General features: G+C 43.3%; 2 protein-coding genes across 8 annotated transcripts in view; both read left to right on the forward strand.

Annotated features, from left to right (window-relative positions):
* Window positions 1-14,221, forward strand: part of LOC127053442 (zinc finger and SCAN domain-containing protein 29-like) — an 881,068-nt gene that overhangs the window by 847,634 nt on the left and 19,213 nt on the right. The gene's annotated exons all lie outside the window — the stretch shown is intronic.
* Window positions 1-14,221, forward strand: part of LOC127053391 (VPS10 domain-containing receptor SorCS1-like) — a 481,836-nt gene that overhangs the window by 135,519 nt on the left and 332,096 nt on the right. The window lies entirely within an intron of this gene.

A 14,221-nucleotide genomic window follows, 5' to 3' on the forward strand; every position in this document is an offset into this window, starting at 1 on the left:
AGTTCTGCAAAACAAGGGCTGCAAAAGTCTCAATATCTCAGATCTTACCTACACCAATGTTTGGTCAACAAAGAGTACAGTCACTGAAGTCCTTAGGGCTACATCTATGTAAAATGAGTGCAAATGAAACCAGGCCCTTGAGCTTCTAACTTGGAAGGGATGCAAGCAGCATGGCCAGATGCATTGAACTCGGGAACTCCTTTATTCAAATCCCAGCTCTGCCTCTGCCTTGCTGTGTAGCTTCAGGCAAATGTAAAATGGGGATATTAATCACCATATTTCCTAGGCATGTTTTGAGGGAGAGATGATTCATGTTTGCTATGGTTTGAAAATCTAAAATAATATGTACAGAATAACTAGAATTGTTACAGCGGTGAAAGCAATAGACAGAGATTCAGAATTCACTGCTTCTGTTTCCAGCTTTGTCATGAACTTCTTGTGTGATCTTAAGCAAGAGTCTCTTAACCTCTCTATCAGTTTACTCAGCTGTGAAACAGAAAAAAACAATATTTACCTTCCTCATGGAGTTTGTTAGAAGTCTCAATGAATTCATGTTTGCAAAGCACCCTGTGTTCCGTGGATAAAAGGTAGTAGGAGTGGAAAGCAGTTTACAGCTCAGCTCGTCCAGGATGTGTTTGTAGAGGCATGTGCGTGTGTCATCGCCATCACCCCAGCATCACCCCTTTGCTCTCTCCTCAGTTTGCTTTTGTGAGTCAGCAGAGAGAGGAAGGACCAAAACTGACCATGATCAATTTCACCTTTCCTTCCCCCTTTGGATCAGGTGATGTTATCTAATTATAGGTTATGATAAATATCCTCTACCTGTTTTTGACTGTATGGAGTATACTTGCTACAAATGAGAATTATGTTATACCAGAGCACTTTAAAGCTTTGTGATATACACTTGCCTGTTTTGAATGAAACTTCCCAGATACCCCATTATTCCATAAATCAGTCTCCTGTGTTTCTCAGGCTGGTTCAATGCACTTTTATTTTCCACCTGCTGAGCTGCATTAATAACGTCATAACCTATGGTTTAGAGACATGCCACAAGTTGCAGCTGCAGAGGATTAAGGTGTCTTAGCTGGAGAAAGCAGGAGAAACAAATCAATTCAGAAAAGTGACATAGAAAGACCTTTTACTGAATACATTCTAACTGGCAGTTTTGGGGAAAGGGGACTTGGAAGAACTATTTGAAATATGTTTTATCCCTAAATTCAGTACTTCAATTACACTGTGTGATTAAGTTAGTTTCCTTACCTGAATATCAGAGCCGGGGAATTGCTGCCACATATCTCCTAGTGGTTTTCAACATTTTTCATTTATGGATCCCTAAAAAATTTCAAATAGAAGGTGCAGACCCCTTTGGAAATCTGAGACATAATCTGCGGACCCCAGTGGTCTGAAAACCACTATCGTATGGGAATTCACTTGAATTTAAAAATTAATTTTGCACGTGCCTCTATTTCGTTTTTCCCTCCTGTGAACATTCAGACCCTTGGCTGTCGCTCTCATGAATGCCTGAGGGTCCTGGGGTTTGAGTTCACATGCTCAGTTTTGCACGCAGGAAGCTGTACATTTTACAATTTGATCCTAGTGGTATCCTTGCCTGAGTGGGGCCTCAATAAGGACCTCAGGATTTGGTTTCCTGACTTCAGTGGGAGCTGAGTGCCCTCCATCCATCTCAGGATTGGATGCTTTGTGTTCAGCACCCAAGTCCACTAGGGATTTTACATGGAAGGTGATCAGATACCAGGGTGATGGGCAGCAGAATAAAACCTTACAATAGAAACCTAGTCAGTTTCTCCCAACCCTAGTTGATATTAGTAAAAGGCTTCCTGGGGTACTTTGCATGCTACCAATGGGAATTCCAATGATGTTAGCAAAGTCTTATGGACATTGGTCTATAACTAGGCTTGAAAGGACTAGATTTTTATTGGTAAATGTCAGTAAATGTCAATGTCACCATACACACTCAAAATGATGAAAAGCATATTTCCATCAATAATTGAAATTTACAGATCGTCAAAGTAAGAAAAATGCTGCTTAAGAATTTATTAGAGTTTGATTTAAGGATATCTATTACTTTGGATATTTTGACTTGTGATGTTGACAATTTGTGTTATAAAGCTTTAACTTTTTGTATCTCAGCATCTACAGTCATTAAATCATTACTGTCTGACTACCAATATAATAAATATTGATATTAGCCACTGGAATTACAAAACAATAAAACCTGAATTCTGCCAAGCCCACCTATAACTTCCAGCAGATGCGTAAGTGCTTTGCTGAATCACAGCCTATGAAAGCATGTGCTGAAGTCTCAATGACTTCACTGCTCAAGCACTTTGCTGAATCAGAGCCATATAAACACAGGCCTCTTCCACAACTGAATCCTCTGGTCCTGATTCTGACCTCACTTACATTTAAACCAATGGATTTACACCATGGGGAGAATCAAGCCCTCAACCTTTAAGATCTGACTTGGTTTAGAGTTTCATCTAGCGCCTTCTGCATCGTGTGGTTTGCATGGATAAAATATTCAGCATTAATGAAGATGCAAATTTATTATGCACATTAAAAGTGCGTTCTCTGTTGCATCCAGTCCTGAAATGTGGTAGTGCAACCATGTAAATCAACCCCCCCCGATCCCATTGCAGTGTGAAAGCCAATATGTAAATCATGATTATGAATATTAATATAGACATATATTATCAATATACTGTAAATAACAGATGTACGATGTTCATGCTGCTTCGCAGATGTCTATAATACTTTAAATGGGATTTGTCAGTGGTTGTTCTGCTTTATAAAAGGGCTAATAAAAGGAGGAATCTGGCTATGTGGTATCCAGTTAATGCTGGGGTCCTGTTCAACTGCATGCCATGGCGGGCATTGTGTAGGCACATAGTACAGGCCCAATGGGGCAAAATGTTCCTTGGCATAACTCAATTGAAGTCAGCATTATTTTAGACACATTCACACACTGGGCCAGATTCAGGGATGATGCATAAGGTATAAGGTACACAATGGCTAGTGGTTCTCAGGGAGCCTAAAGTTGGAGTAATGTCCTGCCACAGTTCAGGGCAACAGTTCAGCGAGGGTCCCACTCTCAGGTTTCCGGCTCCCCAGCCTTCACGTCTCATGCCCTGCTTTCTGGGGTTTTTCCAGGTTTCATTCAGTTCTCTGCCAACACTGTGTTATTCTCCAGCAAAAGAGACCACCTAGAGAGGCCTATGTCTATCTTTGTGTAGTCTTCAAAGCCTACAAACAGTTGCAATTGCCCACAGTTCTAAGTTACCCCACACAGCACTTTCTAAGCAAGGACATTTCTTCTCAACCTAAAAGCATTACAGAGAAAACTTTAAGAACAACAGGAGAATCTACATACGTGCTAAGACGCTTACTGGACATCACCCCCTGATTCCAACCTGGGCTCTGGCCAGTGAACACCACCCACAGGCTTTTCTGTGGATACAAGTTCATGACTCCTCTTGCTCAGAACTGGAATACCCACAAATCTGTGAGTTACTCCCAAATGCCGTTTGGCCCTTTTTGATCCTGGGATCAGGTAATTCCAGACGAAGGTCCCCTCCCCAAGGTGAAGCTTCAAAAGTTATTGGGCCCAGAGGTGAGTATTTGCATTCTATTCCTCCCAAGTATTTCCTAGGAAACCTGCACAACCCACAGTTCATTCTTGTCTTAGCCCATTGTTAAAAAGCATCCTTTGAAGTGCGTAACTCTTCCCCAGGTTTACATTAGTCATGTTTCCTAGACAAGTTACTTAAAATCCCAAAATAACGTGCACACATAGTTGCATTTTAATACAATGCGCTCTTAAGATTCTTAAATTTAATTTAATGAGGTTTAACATAATTTAGTGAAGTTTGTCCAGTATATTGCAGGAAATGGCCATACTTGTCATAGGTACACCTTATGTAGCAACCTGCATGGAACATGGACTGAGAGGCTCAGGTTGCGGGAGGGAAGAGTTTATAGGAGACACCAGGGACTCAGTTCATGTGCATAAGGATCCTGCAACCTGAGCTGCTCCCTTCATGATCCATGCAGATTGTTATCCCTGAGGTCCTGGTTCTCCACTGCTTTGCACCTTGCGATGTCATTTACACCCAAGCAAAGGGGATGTAAAACTTTACTATCCTCCTTCTTTTTGTATGTGTGTGTGTGTGTGTGTTACACTCCCTTTGTACTTGTTTTGCACAGATCCAAAAAAGGAAAGAACACGTACAGGGCTGGATCTTCAGCCGGTGTAAATAGGCATCACTCCACTGAAGTTAATGGAGCTGCCCTGATTTATGCCAGCTGAGGATCTAGCCCTGTAGGTGTTCTTTCCTTTTCCGTCTTTTAAAAAGTGGAAGTCAAATCCTAGTGAGGTAAATAGAAAGGAGCATAAACACTGCCTAATTAAGTGTAAAAATGTAATAAGAAAAGCCAAAGAGGCTTTGAAGAACGGCTAGCCAAAAACTCCAAAGGTAATAACAAAATTTTTTTTAAGTACATCAGAAGCAGGAAGCCTGCTAAACAGCCAGTGGGGCCCCTGGACAATCGAGATACAAAAGGAGCACTTAAAGACGATAAAGTCATTGCGGAGAAACTAAATGAATTCTTTGCTTCAGTCTTCACAGCTGAGGATGTTAGGGAGATTCCCAAACCTGAGCCATTCTTTATAGGTGACAAATCTGAGGAATTGTCACAAATTGAAGTGTCACTAGAAGAGGTTTTGGAATTAATCGATAAACTTAATAGTAACAAGTCACCTGGACCAGATGGCATTCACCCAAGAGTTCTGAAAGAACTCAAATATGAAATTGCAGAACTATTAACTATGGTTTGTAACCTGCCCTTTGAATCAGCTTCTGTACCCAATGACTGGAAGATAGGTAATGTAACACCAATATTTAAAAAGGGCTCTAGAGGTGATCCCAGCAATTACAGACCAGAAAGTCTAACATCAGTACCGGGCAAATTAGTGGAAACAATAGTAAAGAATAAAATTGTCAGACACATAGAAGAACATAAATTGGTGGGCAAAAGTCAACATGGTTCCTGTAAAGGGAAATCATGTCTTACTAATCTATTAGAGTTCTTTGAAGGGGTGAACAAACGTGTGGACAAGGGGGATCCAGTGGACATAGTGTACTTAGATTTCCAAAAAGCCTTTGACAAGGTCCCCAAAAGCTCTTGTGTAAATTAAGTTGTCATGGGATAAGAGGGAAGATCCTTTCATGGATTGAGAACTGGTTAAAAGACAGGGAACAAAGGGTAGGAATAAGTGGTAAATTTTCAGAATGGAGAAGGGTAACTAGTGGTGTTCCCCAAGGGTCAGTCCTAGGACCAATTCTATACAACTTATTGTTAAATGATCTGGAGAAAGGGGTGAACAGTGAGGTGGCAACGTTTGCAGCTAATATGAAATTGTTCAAGATAGTTAAGACCAAAGCAGACTGTGAAGAACTTCAAAAAGATTTCACAAAACTAAGTGATTGGGCAAGAAAATGGCAAATGAAATTTAATGTGGATAAATGTAAAGTAATGCACATTGGGAAAAAAAACCCCAACTATGCATAGAATATGATGGGGGATTAATTTAGCTACAACTAATCAGGAAAGAGATCTTGGAGTCATTGTGAATAGCTCTCTGAAGACATCCACGGAGTGTGCAGCGGCAGTCAAAAAAGCTAACAGGATGTTAGGAATCATTCAAAAAGGGATAGAGAATAAGATGAAGAATATCTTATTGCCTTTATATAAATCCATGGTACACCCACATCTTGAATACTCCGTACAGATGTGATCTCCTCATCTCAAAAAAGATATACTGGCACTAGAAAAGGTTCAGAGAAGGGCAACTACAATGTTTAGGGGTTTGGAGAGGGTCCCATATGAGGAGAGATTAAAGAAGCTAGGACTCTTCAGCTTGGGAAAGAGGAGACTAAGGGAGGATATGATAGAGGCATATAAAATCATGAGTGGTGTGGAGAAAGTGAATAAGGAAAAGTTATTTACGTGTTCCCATAATATAAGAACTAGGGGCCACCAAATGAAATTAATGGGCAGCAGGTTTAAAACAAACAAAAGAAAGTTCTTCACACAGTGCACAGTCAACCTGTGGAACTCCTTGCCTGAGGAGGTTGTGAAGGCTAGGACTATAACAGTGTTTAAAAGAGAACTAAATAGATTCATTGAGGTTAAGTCCATAAATGGCTATTAGCTAGGATGGGTGAGGATGGTGTCCCTAGCCTCTGTTTGTCAGAGGGCGGAGATGGATGGCAGGAGAGAGATCACTTGATTATTACCTGTTAGGTTCACTCCCCCTGGGACACCTGGCATTGGTCACTGTTGGTAGACAGGATACTGGGCTGGATGGACGTTTGGTCTGACCCAGTATGCCCATTATTATGTTCTTATCTGTCTTGTAAAGTCTCCCAGAGAGAGAGACACTCACTCTAACATTTTTCATCCTGTTCTATTTATGTTAATGAGAGTCTTGCTGTTGATTTAATTGTAAACAGGATCAAGCCTCAGTACCAAACACAAAATGGCAACTGTCCTTGCAGCTGGCAGGGACACTCCTTAAAATGTAAAGGTATAGCACACATAAAACAGAACAACGTTTTTTTTTCAGTTACATAGCTACATAAAACACAGGCCCACACCAAAGTCTTGGATCTAACTTTCCCTCATCGACACCCAAAATAATAATGAAAAACACTTTAGGAGTGTTTGAAATACAGGCGTTATCCTGGATCTTAATTTTGCCCATGGTTCCTGTCTTTGTAATGGAACAAAACCTCAGATTCAAAATGATCCTGAAATCTTGATCCAGATTTTGGAGCTTTCATAATTTCATAGAGTTTAAGGCCAGAAGGGATCATTGGATCATCTAGTCTGATCTTCTGTATAACTCAAGCCACTGAATTTCACCAAAATACCCCTATGTTGAACCTAATGATTATAACTGGACTAAAATACTTCAGTCCTCAGAAGACTGAACTGTTGTGTCCCATGGGCAGAGAATGGAGAAATTCCAGTGCCACCAGTGCCCAAGACCCGGGCAACGGCAGGGAATTGGTTAGGTGAGATGTGCCCAGATGGTCCCACTAGGTGATCCATGACTAAGGGATGATGGAAAAAAAAAACCCTGGTCCCTCAATCTGGTCTTGGTAAAAGTTCCTTCCCGACCTCTCATCTGATGGGTGCACCAACCTTTCAGTGCTGTGATCCAGATGTTAGTATTGAAGCATCTCCACCACCCTCGTGCAGAAATACATCAAGTATCAGAGGAGTAGCGGTGTTAGTTTGGATCTGTAAAAGCAGCAAAGAGTCTTCTGGCACCTTATAGACTAACAGAAGTATTGGAGCATGAGCTTTCGTGGGTGAATACCCACTTCGTTGGATGCAATACATGCAGAAATACATGCCATACAAAATGGCATCCTCCATGCAGTATGACCTCGCACCTACAGTGCGTGCAAGGTCATGTGCGGAGGACACCATTTTGCTCTATAAAATGGCATCCACCACACAATGTGACCTCACGCATATGGTGTGTGTGAATTCACGCCACATGGATGATGCCATTTTGTAGATCAGGTCTGCTGGGCCGAGAGGGCAGATATGTGCAGGAGCTGGACAAAATCATCCCGTGTGCTGGATCTGTCCTGGGAGCTGCTGGTTGGATGTGCCGCCAATCCTTATTGCAAGCATAAAACCAGGGAGGTTTTGCACAACTCTGCTCACTCACTAATTAACTTGTGAGGAGATAGCTGCACATAGGGACAGCATGTGAATGGACAGAATGCTATGACCTGTTGCAGAGTGACTTGTATTCAGTTATAAAAGCCTACTACTAAAGCCATTATTAAAACTAAACATGTGTACACTGCTTCTGTGCTCTTCGAGGAGGAGATGGAGAGAAAGCTGAAGATTGGGTGCTGCAAGTAACCTGTATTCAAACATTCAGCGGCTCTGCCACATATTTTGCAGTGTAAGCTGATGAATGTTTACTCTAAAGCATGATAGCTCTGTTCAAACTGACCTTTTTCTTATGATTTTCTAACCATCTAGTCTGAACCCTTTTGTTCATTAATTTTCTGAAAGCACCCAAAGTCTTTCGCCAGCAATGGCTCATTTCTTCCCTGCTCTCAAAAGTATTAGTTGAAGAATTTTAATGACCACATGCAATTTATTCACATCCATCTTGCTGCCATCTCGTTGTCTGAGTGCTGGGCTTGCATGGGAAACTTGCTGTCTGGATTTGAAGCTCTGCCAGGAAAGTGGTGGCTAATGGACTATCAGGGATGCCATTTGGTTTCTGCACACTTGTCATCCAGGTTTTTTTGCCGCCTCAAGCTCAAAAAAACAAAACAAAAACAAAAAAAAGGTCGGAATGCCGCCCTTTGAAAAGGGCTGTCCCAAGCACATGCTTGGAATGCTGGTGCCTAGAGCTGGCCCTGTTGTCATGCTATATACTGCTCCAAACTGGTGCCTCATTGGTAATATGCCAGATGTTATATAGGAGCCTATCACAGCTGGCTTGTATTTGGGAATAGTTCCAGATTAACAATCACTGGACCAGCAACTGGTATATTCAAGCCATGCCACAAATCCCAAGCAAAGCTATGGTTTGCATTGGTCAAGCTTACCCTGGTTGCAAGTGAAGGGAAATTTCAAATCACCGCTTTGCCTATCCTGGCTGTGCTGGCAAGAGTACCGGTTGTTGTGGAGTCTCTGCCAATTCCACTGTCTCTCTGCCTATGAGAGTAACTTTGAACATGCAATTTTCCATTTCACCAACAGGCACTCTCACACTCTGTCCCATGCTGCCCCTTTCAGGTGGAAAAGGTCCTTGTTCAAATCCATAAAGCCACCACCATGGGCTGCAGGTATGACAGGCCAGGGGATGCTGAGACGCTCCAAACAGCCAGGCATGTCCCTGTCCACGCTCTGCCCCGAAGCCCCCTCCTGCTTCCTGCTCTTCTCCAGTGGCCCCAACCCAGACTGCTCCTCTTCCCTGAAGCAGGCTAGAGCAGGCTGGGCTGCGGCCTGGGATTTGGGGCAGCTGGGACCAGTGCTGGGGCCACCCAGTGCTCCAGGACTGGAGGCACTGGGGCTGTGCCACTTGGCATTCTGGGACTGGGGGCACTGGGGCTGCGCTGCCTGGCACTCTGGGGCTGGGGGCTCTGGGGCTGCACTGACTGGCACATGGGCTGGGAGCACTAGGGTTGCCCGCCTGGCACTCTGGGGCTGGGGGCTCTTTGGTGGGCCGGCTGGAGTGGTCCAGGGCTGTGACAGGGGTCTAGTGGGCACAGTGTGGGGCTTGGGACTCCAGCAGGGGGAGACGAGGGCAGAAGGAGTGGGGACAGGAGCTAGCCTCCCCGAACAGTGGTTCACATGCCACCCATTGCCACCACCTTGGTCTCCTTCAAGTCCTCCCTCAAACCACACCTCTCCTGTTGTTCGTAGAGTAAGGTACAACCTACTTTAGGCAGTTCAAGAGCTGTGATTGCCACTGCTGCCTGGCTAAGAATTGTGCACATCCTGTTGTGTTTGTTATCCCACCTTCTCACCCTGCTGCACTTGTCTCCTCTACGTGTTTGTACCTGGCCTGTTAGATGTAAGGTCTTTGGGGCAAGGGAGAGTCATTTACCATATACTAATACAGTGCCTAATCGGCCATTAGGTATTACCACAATATGAATGCTAAATAATAACAACAGACAAAAGCCTTTGTCAGTCCAAATCAGATTCTTCCTGCAGAACTGGACGGTGCTGCTGTCACAGAGTAGCTGGCTCCTGAGGGAGTCAGGCACTCACTCAGCCTATTTGTGACAGGCTCTGCTGAGGAGAATGAGGCAACCCCAGGCCACCTGTGAGGCATTAGGTGCCTAGATGGCTGAGTGCAGTTAATTAGTTAAGAAACCCCAGGGCCTAATCAAGGGTTCTGAGGGCTCACTTAGGAAGCCCCAGAACACAGAAAGCTTCTGAGAGGGACTTCTGAGAGGAGCTGGTTAGGGGACTCAACAGCAAAGATATCTACTGGAGGGAAGTGGTTCCAAAAGGGGAGAGCTTTGAGTGCTCTGTAACTTGAGGTCTTTAAACCATGATTTGAGGACTTCAGTAACTCAGCCAAAGGTTAGGGGTCTATTGCTGGAGTGGGTGGGTGAGCATCTGTGGCATGCAATGTGCAGGAGGTCAGACTAGATGATCATGATAGTCCCTTCTGACCTTAAAGTCTATAGTGCAAAACCCCTAGGGAATCTGATCCCAGTGAAAGGACCTTAGAAGGCAGTAGCGGACATTCTGCATTGCAGAGGTTACAACATGCCACCTCCCAGGTCAGCAGGAGGGATGTGACAGTTACAGGGATCCTGATTCCAGAGAGGGAACCTTCCCTGGGTGATGGTAAGGGGCCCGACTCAGGTGGTGGGCTATTGGACAAGAGGGTCTTTCTGGTAAAGAGCCTGGACAGAGGAGACTTCACTGAAAAGTCAGATTTTCCATGGACACTTTATTTTTCTCTGAAACTATGGAAAAAGAGCACATTTGCCTACCAGCTCTATCTTTGTAGAAACTGGCAGGAAATATTTTGAGAAGATGCTTCCATAGGAGATTTTCTTATTACTTGCTTCCCATACTTGTCATATGCTGCTTCCAATCCTAGTCAGCCCTGGGAAATGCTGGATGCCTATGCCAATGAAAAATAATGGGAACGAGGTTTTGGATGGTGGATTGTTTTTTACTTTGTCCAGACTTGTTTGCCCACTGGTCACTATTAATATAGTATTATCTTTTCTAATATAACATCTGCACACAACAGAAAATATGGTATTGGAAAAAAATAAGGCAAAGAAGAAAAATGCAAGAAGGTAAACATTAAAATTAAAACTAAACAAAACAAAACCAGTAACACATTGACTAATTGATCAGGAGTCCTGGTATTAAGGGAATTTCTGTAGTCTGGATCTCTGTTTGGTATGCATGAAATCACTGCTTTTGAGGAACCTTGTTAAATGAAAAATTGGGTCCTTACTGAGCAAGTGGCTCTGTGCAAGCAGAACATTGCTTCATCCCTTAAATGAGCAGCCCAGTTGAATTTCATAGGGCTCAGCACACTTCTTTTTGGCTTGCCTCCATAATAGCATCCTAGTAAGAGGGGAGGTGTCAGCAAAAGCATTTATTACTATTTGTATTGTGGTAGTATCTAGAGGCTCCAATCAAGATCGAGGATCCCATTCTGCTAATACACAATGATGTACAAAAAAAGAGTGAGAGGCACTCCCTGCCTTGAAGTGCTTGCAGTCTAAATAGGCGAGGGACAGGAGTGTTATCCCAGCTCTTACAGCTGAGGAACTGAGGCATGAGGAGGGACGGGGTCTGAAGTGACTTTTCCAATTCCTAGGAGTTGACCCAAGTTCTCCTGAGTGCCAGACCAGTGCCCTAGTCACAAGGCCATCCTTTATCTTAAGGATCATTTGTCGTCTTAAATGGCTTTCAGTGTGACTGATGAAGGACAACTAGTCACAGGGAATGGGAAAAGAACTGTTAGGACATCAAGAGACAAGGTGGGTGAGAGGACATCAAGTCCGTCTCATGCAAAGTCAGGACGGATTCTCCAGATAGAGAATGACAGGTTTCAGAGTAGCAGCTGTGTTAGTCTGTATCCACAAAAAGAACAGGAGTACTTATGGCACCTTAGAGACTAACAAATTTATTTCAGCATGAACTTTCGTGAGCTACAGCTCCTGTCCCTCACTTAAGAAGTGATCTGTAGCTCACGAAAGCTCATGCTGAAATAAATTTGTTAGTCTCTAAGGTGCCACAAGTACTCCTGTTCTTTTTGCAGATAGAGAATGTATCCGATATTAAACTACTTCTCTACCTGATCTTAGACAAATGGGGTTATCATTATGGCCCCCATCTTCCAACTGGAAATCAGTGGGTCCTTTGTGCAAGCTCAGGGGTGCATCACTTTGTCTGTTAGTTATATGTAAAATCATCTCAGATTGCCCTGCTAGTGGAAAAGAAACACAAACTGAATGGACAGTAATAAACCCCATGAGGGAGAAGTTCTAACATTCGACATGTTAACAGAAACGCTGTTGTTTGAGTGCTGTGCTGCTGGTAGCTTATAGACTCAGAACATAAAATGTTTCTTGGCAGCAATTTTTCTCATCTCGGAAGCTTAGCAGGGGTGTGTGGGGGGAAGCAAGACCACCCATTGCTCAGCAAAAAGGCCCATAGTGCACACCCTGGGGGCACTGACAGACAGCAAGCCCCAGGAATAACTGAGCTCCAGGCTATGGCAGCTAATAGATCTGTTTATGAGCAGCAGTATTTCAAGTCAATTTTGCACTTTGCAGGAAGCCAGCACAATTAGGCTATCTTGGGTTTAATACATCTCTAATGCTTTGTGCCAGTCAGCTGGCGGCACACCCGTACTGGCCAGCAAGTCTGGAGGACCAAGATGCAGGCCAGCTAGAAGAGCTAAAGCATTGTCAGAGGTTGTACCTGGGAAGCAGGGGGTTAACGGCAGTTCAGCACAGGAGTTTAGGGCTGTAAATTGGCTGGCTGGGTTGTAGAAGGAGGAGATGTGGCACCTGGTGTCATAGGATTGAGCTGAACTCCACCCAGGATTGGAGGCAGTTTTGCTTCTGGCAATTTATTTCCTTTCTTTCTTTGAGAAATCGGCCTCTCTGGCTGACTGCATTTTTTTTTTTTATTCTGCTGAGTAATTTCCCCAGCTTACCTGGGAGAACTTATTTAAGGGGTGGTAAGTTTATTATAAAAATCACTTATATCACACTGTGAACTGATACAGTGCTTTACGAATGTGGTGTCAGCCATATTTCTTGTCTCAAGGGGTTTATTCTATAAGCCTTTTCTGTGTATTTTGCTAACAATGTGTGCAGTGCTGTATAGCTAGGTGTGAAAACTGTATCAGTGCTCTGATTATCTTGCACTCTGACTAGTGGTACGACCTGAGACATGCACAAGGAAGCATTTCCCCCACATCTTGTGTTTTACATGACTTTGTGGGGAAAGGTACAGAGAGGTTTAGATGTCCTCCATTTGTCATCAAAGGCAAAATCCTCACATAGACAAAACCAGTAGAGCCAATCTAGAGATTTTTTTTTATTTTGTGTATTGCGATACTTTGTGTGTGTGTGATGTGTGTTTCCCCTTAAAGTAGCAGCTCTTGGAGTCAAGAGGTTGCGTCAGAATCTCTGACATTTTCTTTCCCCAAACAAAATAACTTTGTAGCCTTCGAGGTTTGTGGGGGGGGGGGTGGGGAGGAAGAAAGCTTGAAAGTCTTAAACCAACAGGCAAATAAAGAGAACCCCAAATGTATATCTTTGTTTTAAAAAAAACTCTTGATATTTGTTTTTCAGAAGGGGTGGGAGGGTTCTACTTCATCATAGGTGAATCCTTGGGGTTGGTAAATTAAAAGGGGTCAAAGAAGTTTCTACAAAACTTTTTCTGAAGAAACCAAAATGTGTTGCAGAAATGTAACACATTTGACAACAATTTTGCAGGGAAGGGCCCTCTGGTCTAGGATGTAATTTCTGATAGAGAGAGAAAGAGACACAAAAACAGTCTATAGCCATGGTGGTTAAGGTGTTCACCTGACAGGTGGGAGAGCCAGGTTCAACCCACTCCTCTGAATCAAGCAGAACAGAGACCTGAGCCTGGATCTCTTTCACCAGACAGAATTGTTGTTTTCCAGCCAGCCCTCTTGTTACTATTGCAAAGTTTCCCCTGACAGGTTTTAGCCCCAAATGCCTGGTGTAGCAGGTGGCAGAAATAAAACAGAGCATCAAGAATGAAACAAGTAACTAGCGATTTATCCTGCCAGTCATCTTCATGTTCCAAAGTGAAACACAGTATGATGGAAAGGACAAAGTGATATTGCTAATAGTCTGATCAGATTGTAGGTTTCTTGTCATTAATTACAAACCATCAAGCTTCCTCAGCACACAGTGGCTGGCAGAGAGCTGTGTTTCTGGGAGTTTTTTGTTAAGCTGCCGTCTTTAAAATGAGCATAATGCTCAACTGCCAGTTTGATAGAGCCATTAATTGTTGAGTGGCATAGCCATAGAAATCAGACCCGAATCATCTCTTAGCTTTTAAATAAAAAACGGATGCCGGAGACTTTCGGGGGAGCTGTGCATTAAAACTCCTTCGGTGTGATAGAAGGATA

The sequence above is a fragment of the Gopherus flavomarginatus genome, chromosome 6 (assembly GCF_025201925.1).
Source record: "Gopherus flavomarginatus isolate rGopFla2 chromosome 6, rGopFla2.mat.asm, whole genome shotgun sequence".
NCBI classification, from domain to species: Eukaryota; Metazoa; Chordata; order Testudines; family Testudinidae; genus Gopherus; species Gopherus flavomarginatus.